Below are 13,280 nucleotides of genomic sequence, written 5' to 3' on the forward strand. Positions count from 1 at the left end.
TTTAGATTTTTCTTTTCCAGGTTTTGCTGACCACATAAAGAGAGCTCTTCCAATGACCACAAATTCATTAGCTATTTAATAAAATGATTCTAATGATCCTCTAATCTCTCATTGACATAGTAAGATTCTGGTCTTTGGCCCTTGAAGAAAGCTGCCTGTGCATTGTTGGGACTCCTGAAATATTTGGCTGTGTTTCCAAAGGGCAACAACTCATTCTCTGAGGGGAAAAAAAGCAAAAGCAAAATAACTTGTCTAACCAATGCATATTATTGGATAGTCTTGGTTTTGAATACAAGCAATTCATATTTGTCCCCATGTGGGGTAATATTTTAAGCAAAAAGGTGAGTCTGATAAATCATTTAAATAAACTTTGAATTATAACCATGCCAAGCACTTAAAATTATCACAAACAAAATAATTCCTAAAATTATTTCTCTGAGCTTTAAGACAAATGTGATTTCAAGTATGCATCATTTTCTCTCCACTCATTCTCTTGGATGCGTCCTGAAAAGAAATTTTATAGGTTTTTTTCTAGGTCTGGTTTCATAGATCTGACACCTGGGTGGCCAGCAGTGCAGACAGAGGCAAAGTGAAGGCCCACAAAGTACTCTCTTCAAAGGCAAATCTGTCCCTTAATGCAATGCTACGGTCTACTGATTCTTACTGACTTGTAAAAAGTTCCTGTGGGGAAGATTTTCCTTTCTAGACCTCCACCTTACCTATTCCTATTCTTTTATTTGTATTAAGCACAGAAATAACACATTAACTTTTAACTTTATAAAAAGAAAAATGTGCACTCTGAAAATTAATGGAATTCACCAAGTCAAATGTGATTCTCTGTTTTTAGCTGCAATTACTTAGAACATCTGTTGAGTATGTATTAGTCTTCTTAGACCCAAACTTTCTTTGTCTAATAAAAGTCTCTGATACTATGGACAGTTTTTCTCCATACTTTGGATGTTTCATAGAATAATAACTTTGAAGACAAATATTTTCACTGGTTAGTGATTTTTTTTTCCTTTTTAAAGTAATGTAAGTTACACTTGAATATTTGAATTAAATTAATGGATTGCAAGCTTTTTGTGCACAGTTCGTACAGGACTGCAAATGCCTTAGCTTGACTTTAGCCATTGGAGGAAACATTCAAGAACCAGGTAATGTTCCCATTTTCTTTTGCCTTTGTTTTATTTGGGATGCAATGGACAGATGTAGTGAGTTTCATAAAATGAGTCAAATTTGAGGATAGTCAGGAATTTACATATCTAATAATATTCATCTATTTTCACCTGATGTGCACTTTTAATTATGAATAATTCTATCTCATTCTAACTTCAAAGAACAATTAATTGTGTAGAACTTTTATGAGCCATAAGCTTATCTGACACTATGACAATTAATATACATTTACAAAGTCACATTTGCATAACATCACTGTCTTGAAATATTAATATGAAGCACTTTACTTGATATGTTTTAAGAAAACTACCACAGGCACTTAACGGACTATAACAAAAAAAGTTTTTCACACATTGAGAAAGTAGATTAAGTAGAAGACATCTGTGATACATTTCTGTCTATTTCCTTAGAATTGCTCTGCAGTCTCTAGTATCCCCTTATATCCTCTTTTCTGGGTTTATAATCTCTACCCTTCATCAGGAGAAGAAAACATGTCAGTGTCTCATTTTCCACTCTTTGACAGTGAAGCCTGGTGAGCAGAGCAGAGGACCTAACTGTGTGTTTTCAGCTCTTCCCTATAAGAGCCCCCTGGCATGTTTCTTTATCAGTCCCACTTTACGAGTCTTGATGTATCTCTAGAAGCTTCCTTAGCAGGCACACCAGGTTTCCTCTGAGAGATGCCAGAATTAAATCCCAAGGATTTCCTTCATCAATTTCCTTGTGGCCATTAGATGGTAAAGGATAAGTGTCCCAAACCAACCTCACTTCACTGGCACATCTTTGCTGATATCAGCATGAAAATGTATTTAATATCTACAACTTTGAAAACTCATGTGCTGAAAGATAAACACAAGCATCACTGATGCCCATCATCCTCTGCTCAGAATAAAGGGCAGGAAGATTATCCTTTCCTCATTTCCTGCATTGAGGAAAACAGATCATCCTGTGTATCAGTGCCTTTTTTGTTATGATAAGCACCATGACCATAAACAGCTTATAGAGAGTAGAGTATATTTGGGTTTGTGGCTCCAGAGGAATGAGTCCATTATGACAGAGAGGTATGATAGCAGGCTGCAAAGATAGTGAAAGAAACAGGAATCTGAAAGCTCACATCTTCACACACACAAAGACTTGAAAGTGGTAGGAGGCTTTAAGCTCTCCAAACTGGCCTCCAGTGTCATACTTCCTCGACCAACTTCCATAATCTCTCAAATATTGCCTCCAAATGAGTGTTCAAATGCATGACTTGGAGTGGCCACTTCCAAGTCAGACATTACAAGTCTAGATGCAGCTCTATAGTTTTTTTTCAATAGTTTTTGTTTTTCCATGCTAGTGGCATAATTACAGATGTTCTTGCCTACAAGAAGACATGAGCCACTAGAACAACAGATTGTGTGTGTGTGCCAATGTGTGTGTGGTTGTGTGTATGTGTGTGTGGAGGGTGCTGAGGAGGGAGGAAGAGAGAAATGGACAAGGACACTGGATAGACACAGAGACAGAGTCAGTGCAGACACTTGCAAAGGCTAAGGGTTGATGCTAAGTCTCTTTGTCTATGATTTTCTACCTTACTTTTTGAGGCAAAGCCTCTCTCTAACCCTAGAACTCAATGACTGGGTAGACCTACTAGTTTTCAGTGACCTACTGGAGAGATCCAAGTCCCAAAACAAACACTATAAGCATTACTGCAGCACCCAGGTTTGTTTGTGCATGCTGGAGACCCATGCTCCAATTCCTCATGCTGGCCTACAAATGCTCCATTCACTGGGCTGTTCCTCCACCCCAGAAAGGGATTTGAATATGTCTGTGGTTCAGCTTTGCTTGCTTTCATTTTCCTTTATTTGTGCTTTGTTTGTCTTCTCTCCTTCCCTAATCTTTCTTCCTTCCTACTTCTTTCTTTCTTTCTTTCTTTCTTTCTTTCTTTCTTTCTTTCTTTCTTTCTTTCTTTCTTTCTAACTCTAATGTGGGTTTCTCTTGTTTATGTATGAGAATAAAACCTCACGGGGTTAAAGCTTTTGTAGGCACAACATTCGATTCATTTTGGCTTATTGCAGAAAGTGATTTATCTAAGGTGCTTAAACAACACACTTGAAAACAACATTAACATGGACAAAATGTCAAGAGTTGAAGTTCAAAAGTCTTTTTACAACACAAAGCCCAAGTCCTGAAGACAAGGAAATCTAAAGCCACGTACTTAACCTCACTTTTAACTTGGAGAGAGATAAGCAACATTTTGAGCAGTATTATTATTGGAAAATGTACTTTGATGGATGTCTGGGGTAGATAATAAGATCTTTGTATTATCATTTTATTACCAGAATGAAAAGATCAACTGGATATTAGTTATCACCAATTTTTCTATGTAGATAAAAATGGAAAGCAATAAAAGAATGCAAAATGTCAACCTGAGGCACTTAAGCCATTTTAGATTGCTGTGATCAAGCTGTCAGTTGGAATGAAACTCACAAAGAGAGCAGTGCATTCTGGGGGTTGGTATAAATTAGAAAGGAGCTGAATGGTCCCTGCAGAGGAAAAATCTTTAGAAGGCAGTTTTCTGCTTCTTCTCCCAACATTGGAGTTTATAGGATTTATTTGTAATTGTCACGAGTGACTTATGTTGTCTACCATGTCAGATAGATGACACTCTGAATTAGCTGATGAAAAGAAAAACAGAATATTTATTGTTATTAACTGAATGTATGTACAAAGGAAAGATAATAAACAACTTCATGAATTATTATTTTTAACAAAATAATAAGAGTAATTGAAAACAAAACAGAGGGAAACTATAGGTTTTTTTTTTTTTTTTAAAGAAAATCAGTAACTGAATAAGGGTTTTGAATATAGTCACCAATCTAGACAAACATGAAAACTTCAATGGAATTTAAAAGAAGCTGATTTGAGTCACCTGCACATTTAAACTTGAGAAAGAAAGAATGAAGTCTAAGCACCCCGCCTGAGTGTTCACTGCACAGATAGACAAGGCCGTGAGTAGATGTGGGACTGAAGGCGGAAGACCCTGGTCTAACGTCACAAGTCTCCGCACTGCTCGGAGCTGGAAAGCTGTAGTGTTGGGGAGCTCAGAAAAGACTTTTGTGCAGTCAAAGCTCTTCTAAAACCCAGTGACGGCACAGATCCTGATGAATGGATTCACGTTCTCGTTCACTATCGAGCACTGGCTTTGTTACCATTGATCTAGGCCAAAATCTACAGAAAAAATGTAGAAAGTTTCTGAAGAAACAATTCTGGCTTTTACATTTCTTTCTTTCTGTAAGATGATTTTTTTTTTTTTTTAATAAGCAAATGTCACCAAATGACTGCAGCTTGCTGGCAGAGTATTTTGTTTGTTGAGAGAACTGATCTTTGAACATCTGTATATATCACTGTGAGGTTTTGCTCTTTTTAATTTTTTTTCTTCCTACCTGTTTTCCTTCTGTTTGTCCTTTTGTTTTCCTAATTTTCATACTTTCCTCACACCCCTCTTTTTCTGTGCAGGTGTGATATTTTCACAGATTATCATGTAATCAGAAAAACCAAGAATGAGAATAGGATTACTTACTATTTCCTATTGATAGGTGTATTTTTCCTTTTATTTTTCGGTCTTCATTAAGATGTATGATTAGGGTTTCATTATCTCTAAGGGAAGCAGTCTCTTTTTTTCTGTAAAAGAATAGGTGATCTTTATTTTTGTGTTTGTAATAATTTAGTTCCATAAGCAGCTAATTTCCATAGGATCAAAAAACCCTAATAAATGTTTAAAAACTTATATTAAAACAGCATCTAATTTCCAGAAAATAGTAATACCTAAAAGTGATCCAAGAAAATGTCCATCGAGTCACTCCTTTAAAAATTAGCATTACCAGTTTTATTCAAATAAATTTATTAATTATTTGTGTCTTATCAGTTACTTACCTAACAATATGAAAATAAATATCATGATCATGGAGTTCAATTAATATAAAATCAAAAGAGAGAAAGTGTCCACCTGTCACTTGATAAAGCATAACATAAAAGGTGATGTCATTGTCCAGTTAACTTCTGAAAAGACAAAGACAGCATAAACATTGGCTTATATTTAATTGAGCATGCATACATGCTATTTAAGCACAATGGATTAAGATATGAAATAGAATTTTTTAAATTTTTGATAATATTGTTTAATGATTTTTAAGTTTTTCATAGGTGGACATTTTCTATTTGATTATATATGCAAATTAGCTTACATAATAATATCTATAGCTTTCAAAATGTCTAACATTTACATTTTATGCTTAGTTTTCCTCAGTTTCAGAACATTTTTTAGTACAGCAAAATTAAATTATTTTCCAACTAAGTCATAAGTCATGTTGACTCATGCTTTTTAGATAGAAATATATCACTGTCAAAATTTTGTTATATCAATTGATAACATTAAAATATCCCTGACCATTAATGAGAATATATATTTGAGTATTTGGTAAGAACTCACCATCACAAACATAATTCATAAAGGCCATTACTGGTCAGTACTTGAAAAAATAATATATTTCCTTAATGTTTGTAGTGGATTAAATTTGTTCTATATTTGAGGACAGTCTTAGGGGTAAAGGCTTATTACTAGTGCACAGTAAGAATCAGTAGAGTGTGAGTTGATTCCATCCACCACAGACTGTTTTTTGTGGGGAGGATTGAATAGGGTTTAGGCCTGTGAAGATTGTGCAGAGTTCTGATACTACCTTCACAAAATTCCCTTCTCAGTATTTTATGATTATGATCATCAAGCTGGCTGGTCTTTTCATCCCTCTGGCATCGTGGTCACTTCTCTCATTTCTGCTGATTTCTTTCTGTTTCTCTTCCACTCAACTTTACCAAGTCCATGGTGGACTCATTTGCCTTGTAAATGTTTCCATTCATAGCTTGTTCTGGGCTTTGTGTCTTTATTTTTTCCATTGTTGCTCTTTCTCTGTTTGCTGTGTGTACTCTGCATCTAAGCTCTCCTAGAACAAGTGAATCGGCTCATTGCTTTTCAGTATCTCATTGGACAGAGCTTTTAATCAGGGCATCACTTGAGCTAATAAGAGGTTAGCCTTGGTGGGGAATGCCTGCTCTTGATCCAATCATTTGGCTTCAAAACAAGGTATAACATGGTACACTATCTTCAAAAAGGACATTCAGACAGCTGGAGTTCCACAAAAGTTAATGCTATGAGCTGTATTAATATTTTTAATGTAACTTCACTATTAACTTTGACTTAAACAATCTTTGACTTAAATCCAGACTTGCTATGCTTTATTCATACTTAGAATATTAAAACCAATGGAATTTCAGTCTATTGATTACATATATTTGTACATATAAACTTGCTTTAGAAATATACAATATAAGCAAATCTGTTTGCACATGCTTGTAATCTTGCATTTTTCAGTGGAGACAGGGGGACTAGGAATTCAGTTGTTCTAGATACACAGCAAGTTAAAGGTCTGCTTTACGTGAGACTTATGAAAAATATACAAAAAGAAGAAGAAAGAAAGTGTGAAGAGGGGGAGCTCTGTATAATAACAAAGAATTATAAATGTTTTGAATTTACATGAGGATAATGAAAGGGGCGAGTGAAACTTGTTCATGAAAGATGAGATACGCAATTGGAATCAGGAAATCTCCAGTACAAATGTGCATTCACTGCTACAGAATGTGAAGAATTCTGAATCATTTTAGAGTTGTTATTTTATATATTTATGTGAAAAAACAACTCTGAAACTGAAGTCATACCTGCAAGCAACAAACTTGTACTTTGTATTTCATGAGTTATAAAAAATCCTTTAAATCAAAAGAAAATAACCTTCTGTAATTATTGAAACATGTCTAAAATATAGACTGATCTATAGTATAAATATAGGCAGACAGAGAACTGAGACCATGACAATGAATACAATAGCATAAAATTGTAAAAAAAAATGTTGAAAACCACATACATGAGTCCTGAACATAACTCCAGAGATGATGGATTTTTGATATATTTAAATACATCTTGTACATGTAACCCAACTCTTTTATTTCTGAAATTTTAATCTAATAAACCAGCTCAGAAATTTTATATTCCAGAAAGTACTCTGACAGTTCTTCAAAGTATATAATCTACTATGTAAAATTATTTCAGCCAATAGGTATAAGAAATAATATTACACTGAGGGTATAGAATAGCTGAGTGGTAGAATACGTTCCTAGCAGTTGAATCTTGTCTTCTTTTCTAGTAATGGAGCAAGGGAGTGCGGAAAAGAGAAACAGACACGTAGACAGAAAGAGACATATAGAGAGGGATAGAAGCAGGAAGAGATGGGGAGAGTGAGAGGAGAGAAAGAAAGAGAGAGAGAATGAGAGCCAAAATTTCTGGAAATAAGTCTTTTTTTGGTGAAATGCTAGTGACTTCAATTTTTTGCTTTTGTTCATCATGTCTACTTTTTAATTTTATGTGATAATTTTTCTTTACTTTTAAATTTAAAGGCAATAAAAACTAGATAAATGTATGTGCTCTATTAAAATATAATTAAAACCATCCTCACCTTTATTTAGCATGATTTTTGCCTACAGTAAATAATATATTAATGCATATCTTAAATTTATTGGCCTATTAAATTTCTCTTTTATTTTGGCCTTCAAAATAACCAGAATAAGTATCTTGGTTTTTTAATTTATTTTATTTTCAATTGTGTGTCTGCATGTCTATGTGTAGATATGTGGGAATATGGGGGCACGTGCCCACACACTACAGAAGCAGGTGTCAGATGCCCTGGAGTTACAGTTACAGGAAATTGTGAGCTGGGAGCAGACAGGTCCTTTGCAAGAGCAGTGCGTGATCTTAACTGCTAAGCCATCTCTCTAGTCCAGGAATGTCTTTTAAGAAAATATTGGTTCCTTACCAGAAATAAAAGTCATACTTGGAAGCTTTGTGGAACAGAAAATATTCAAAAGTTGTATATGATTTCAAACTTTACAGAAAACTTTTAATAACATGACATACAATATCTTAAAATTTATTGTTGTTTCTTGCATATTTTATGACAACATGATTTAAAGAAATTCCAGGACACTGAGCCAATTAAATATATACAGGGATGACACACAAATTCAGGTTCAGTACTTGTGTTTTCAGTACTTGCAGCTTTCCGGAATGGTTTTGTGAACTTGATTATGAGTAATAAACTAAACTGCTAGGTCCACAAAAGAGATGCTTCTAGATGTTTCTACACAGTATAAACTGTCATTGACTGTGGCTCTCTTGGGGAGACCTAGTATAGCTCTGTGGAAGATCAGCTGCAACCAGTGCTGGAGAAGCTTGGCCTCCATAGTCTCTTCCCCAGCACCCCACATTCATTGAGAGGAATATTATTTTTCTGGCAGTCATTGAACTGTCAGGCCCATCAGTATGCAGGATCCCTTCCTGAAAAGGAAGGCATATTGTTCATATCAGATGATTCTGATCTAAAGACAAATGCATCCAATGAAGCAATTCCAGTGTTTTTCCAAAATAAATTGTCAAATTAAATCATAGTAGTAAAGTTAGAGACTAAAACTTAACATAGTAAGTTCATGATAATTAAAAGAACTACAATGCTCTTTTATTGCATGTTGAAATCTAGTTAAAGATGAATTTTGCAGTCATTGTGTCATTGCTAGGAATTTTTTTGTGTTCTCTCTCAATTCTTGAGTAAGGAGTGTCTGAGATGTCAAGGGCAACTTTTCCATAGCCTTTAAGTCCAGGTGGTCTTGGAAGACTGGAACAAAAGGAAACAGCTTAAAAGAACAGATTTCCGGTCACATTTCTTAAAAATGTGCTTTCTTAGCAAATAGGCCTGTGATTGAAGGTTAATATGGAGACACAGGTTTCCAGCTGCCATAGCGGTCTTCCTCTAAAAAGAAAGAGAAAGAAAAACTCAAAACCAGAAGGATCTTACTTCTGTTTTTTCACTAAAGTGCTTTTAACTTTTGGAAAAAGCAGAATACCCCAAATATTAAGTATTTAAATATTTAATTTAATTAATATTAATATTTAATTTAAATATTTAAATATTAAGGTTTTAAATATTATGAAATCAGCCTTGTCCTTAATGCTAGTCAACATAATATATGAGAACTCTGGAGACACAGAAAGCAGGTACAAGTTAAACCATTGTTCTGGAATTATACAAGGATAGACACTGCTCTGTATATTCTTATCAAAAGTAAATCTGTAACTATTCCAATACGTTATTCATCAAAAAACTTATTTAATCAAACAATGTTTGCATTGTGATGGTAACCCTGCCTGTTTAGAACATCAGTTTACATATTAATAAATCTTAATATGCTTACTAGCAATATTCATGTGTAATATAAGATGCATTTAAATAAACACTAATGTAATCCACATAACCTTTTTATATAAATGAACAACAAAATATTTTAATTTACTTAAAGGAAAATCAACCATTTATTACTTAATTTTGTATCCTAGCTATTCTATTATGTGATAAGCATTTCTTGGAAATGAACTTTTTTTTTTAAATCTTAAAATAAAATCACAGTCCAAATTTTTACTTTCAGTTATAATTGGCTTAATTTATTGTGCATATTTCTAAGCTTGTAAGTTGAGCTAGGATAGATTTGAGGAGAGCTATTTTTGAAATATTCTTTGAGCAGCATATTTGTTTAACTTGTGATTACTTTTATTGTGTTGTGAATATAGTTATGTACTTGAAAGGTAGAATATATTTTTAAACTGTATGCTTTTCCGTTTAAAATATTTACATCAGAGGTATTTATCCTGATCTGTCATAAATGGGTACAATCAATATAAAAACTCAGGACTCTAAAATGGTTCTGTAGATGGTTTAAACTTTACTTAGTCACTTTCCCGGATCAATGACATTTATCGAGAAATGGAACAGGAAATGAGGAATCTGTTAACAGCAAAATTCATACTAGAATAAAGGTACTGTGATAAAGAGATGTTCCTTGAGGCACTTGTTTTCAACCCCAATGTCAAATATTCTTGCAAACAAAATTCATTTTTACTTACTTGTTTCTTAATTAAATATGAAGAATCCAGTTCCCTTAGTACCTAAGCCACCTAGTCTCTTTATTCCTACGACTTACTAACAACTGATCTAGGTCATTTTTCTCACTTGGGTCATATATGTAATACAAAGCAGCTGAAAAAGTTACCAGCTGTTGAATTACTCACACTCTCCAGCCATGGCACTTAGATATCCCATACTTCTAAACATTAAAACAAGACACATAGTTAATGTCATTTCTTTGTGATTGGAAGTGTTTAAAGCTTATGGAGTTACTTTTCATTAATCATTTGTCTTAATTGTTCACCTACCTGAATAAAATTTCTACAAAATCTGAAAAAATAAAAAAGTAACCATTTTTCTGGGCATACTGGCCAACATCTTTAATGTCAGCACTTGGGAGGCAGAAGCAGGTGGATCTTAATGATTTCAAAGATAGCCTGAGCTAAATAGTGAAACCCTGTCTCAAAGACAAAAACAAAAACAGTAACTTTTCAGCAAATACTTGGCAAATTGTTAATGTTCAAGGCACTGAGCAGGAAGAGATATATATTCTCCCAGCTTTCGGATTCATTCAGAAGATAATAATGACAGCATAATATTGCTAATAGTTATTATCATGAGAACCCACCATACAACAGATGCTGCTTTAAGTGATAAGAATGCATTAAGCTCATTTGTATATGAATGATTTCTCTTATTAGCATATTTTACAGATCAGAGTACTAACAACAGAGGCACAGGGAACATAAGTACTTTGCTCAAGTTACCACCAGAACAGCTGCTCCAGATCAACATAAATAATGCTTTAAAAAGTGCAAAACAAAAGCCAGAAAGGAAGGTTTTAAGTAAGAATCTAATCAACACAAAAACACATTAAAGTTAATGTGTCCAGTTTCTCTGATGGATGCTTCTAAAACGCCTTTCCTCAGTTGTTAGTGTTCAGGTTTTGAAGAGCAGGCATGCTTGCCAAGGCTAATACTTGATTTTATGTTATTTACTCAAAATACTTTTTAATAGGAATGAATATTTTAAAAATTTTATTGAAACACCCTTTGCATTAATTCTCAAGGCAAGTAGCTCCATATAAGTCATTCTGAATCATTGTCAAGCCTTGTCTGAATTGAAGGAGAAATAGATCAAGGGTTGGAGTTATGTGATTCAGCTGATCATACATCTTGTGGTTTCTAGGGTGACGGATGTGTCACCATGCCCAATCTGTTACTGGCATTAAACCTTACCAGGAGGACACAACAGGGTCAGTTCTCAGATTTCCTACACTTTACTCCATCATATGCACACAATGTGCTGAAATGATTTTGAAAGACTCCAGGTGTCCAACAATTTCAACTTTTCCTTGTGTGTACATTCCTGAAAATACAGCTTACCAAAGGATGCTTCAAAATCAATTAAGTACCAAATTTATACTGTTAATTAGGACTTCCTTAACTTGTGTAAAGACCCTACTCAAAGACCCTGGAGTGTGAGGACGCTGTGCTAAGGTGAGTGGTGTCCTGTCCCTAGCTTAGGATTCTTCATTTGAAACAGGAGCTGCATGTTTTCAGTTTGTACTAAGCCTGCAAATTATGTAGCCTGTTATGCACATGGTAATATAGAAAGCAGCAAAGGAAGAGTGGAGGAGTATGATTTACATGTCTAATTTCAATTTGCAATTAAATTTTCCTGCTGACTCATAGGAGAAGTAAAAATAATAAAACCTCATTCTCCTAGCTCAATAAACTCTGATGAAAGTAAAATAGAGTCACTTAATAAAGAATTAATGTACTATGATTTCTTTTATAAGTTAAGGTGAAATTAGTATTGTTTTTTTAAATAATTATTTTCAAAACCAGAAACTAATACTGAAGTTAAATGGCAGGCTGTGGGTGTCAAAATCATAACACACACACACACACAAAAAAACAACAACAACAAAAAAACACATCCTCATGTCATTCGATAGGAAGTTCTGCTGCCAAGAACCATGACTCAGGTTTCAGGCTGCAGGTTTCTCTGATAGCAGGGCCCTTTCTTTCACTTCCTCTCTTGTCACAGTGACAAGGCTGGCTTCCAGCCTCCCACAGGGTCCTGCCTCCCACCAAGAGCTAAGTGAATTGCCAAATAACCCCATTAACACCTGGAAAAATTGATATAGATAGAAACCTATTTTTAAACATATATACACATAAATACACAAGCATCAAACTTGAACATGAAGCCTTCTAAATTTAAGGCAAAGTAAGATAAATGAAGCATTCTAGATTTTGTGTTTTTTAAAGCAGTTTAGTTAAGTTTGTTTTTAGCTTGTGATTTTTCTTTATATGAAAAGAATGCTAAAACAGAGCAGTACAGTTAAGCTAATTACTATACTTAAGGTCACTTTTGAATTAAAGTCAGCAGTGCCTCTAAAACCCAAGAATATCTGACTCTAAAACACTTGCTTATGTTTCTTTTGTAATTTCTGTATTATTCAAAACAAAAAATAAGTTAAGAAATATAAGGTGCCTAATTATTAGTGTGAACTTGCAGGCTAAAAACATAGCCCAAAAGGTAGCAATTTATTTTAATAAAGTTTCATTGAAAAAAAACAGCCATAGACATTTGCTAGCATATAGTCAAGAGACTGCTGCTTTTTAGAAAAGCAAGATTGAACAATTGCAATAATGACCCTACGGCTTTCCAGTTGGATTTATATAGTTACTCTCGTCAGCAACAAACAGTCCATCCCTTACCTAGTAGGATGCAAGAACCTTCAGAAGGACCCTCAGTCAGGATTTTGTCAAAACTGACATAATTGTTGATATAAAATACATTTTCTAAATAAAAATAAATAGGAAAGTGTGTAATGCAATCCAGAATAACTAAGAATAATTACACAAGAGAGAGACAAAAGAACCATTTCTTAATTTTTGTAATTCTGTGATGTCATGGCACCAAATCTTCTCTCTGTGTAATTAATTCAGTTATAGGGTGTTATAGGCAACTTAATGGTTTTAAAGTATGCAGAAGTCATGTATGATTGTAGAACTAATTTGTGTGTATGGGAAAACATTGCTTTTCCGAGTTGATTTCAGA

At 34.1% G+C, this 13,280-nt stretch overlaps 1 protein-coding gene across 42 annotated transcripts in view; it reads left to right on the forward strand.

Moving 5' to 3' along the window:
• Nucleotides 1-13,280, forward strand: part of Nrxn1 (neurexin 1) — a 1,167,492-nt gene that overhangs the window by 507,791 nt on the left and 646,421 nt on the right. The gene's annotated exons all lie outside the window — the stretch shown is intronic.

The sequence above is a fragment of the Meriones unguiculatus genome, chromosome 1 (assembly GCF_030254825.1).
Source record: "Meriones unguiculatus strain TT.TT164.6M chromosome 1, Bangor_MerUng_6.1, whole genome shotgun sequence".
NCBI lineage: Eukaryota > Metazoa > Chordata > Mammalia > Rodentia > Muridae > Meriones > Meriones unguiculatus.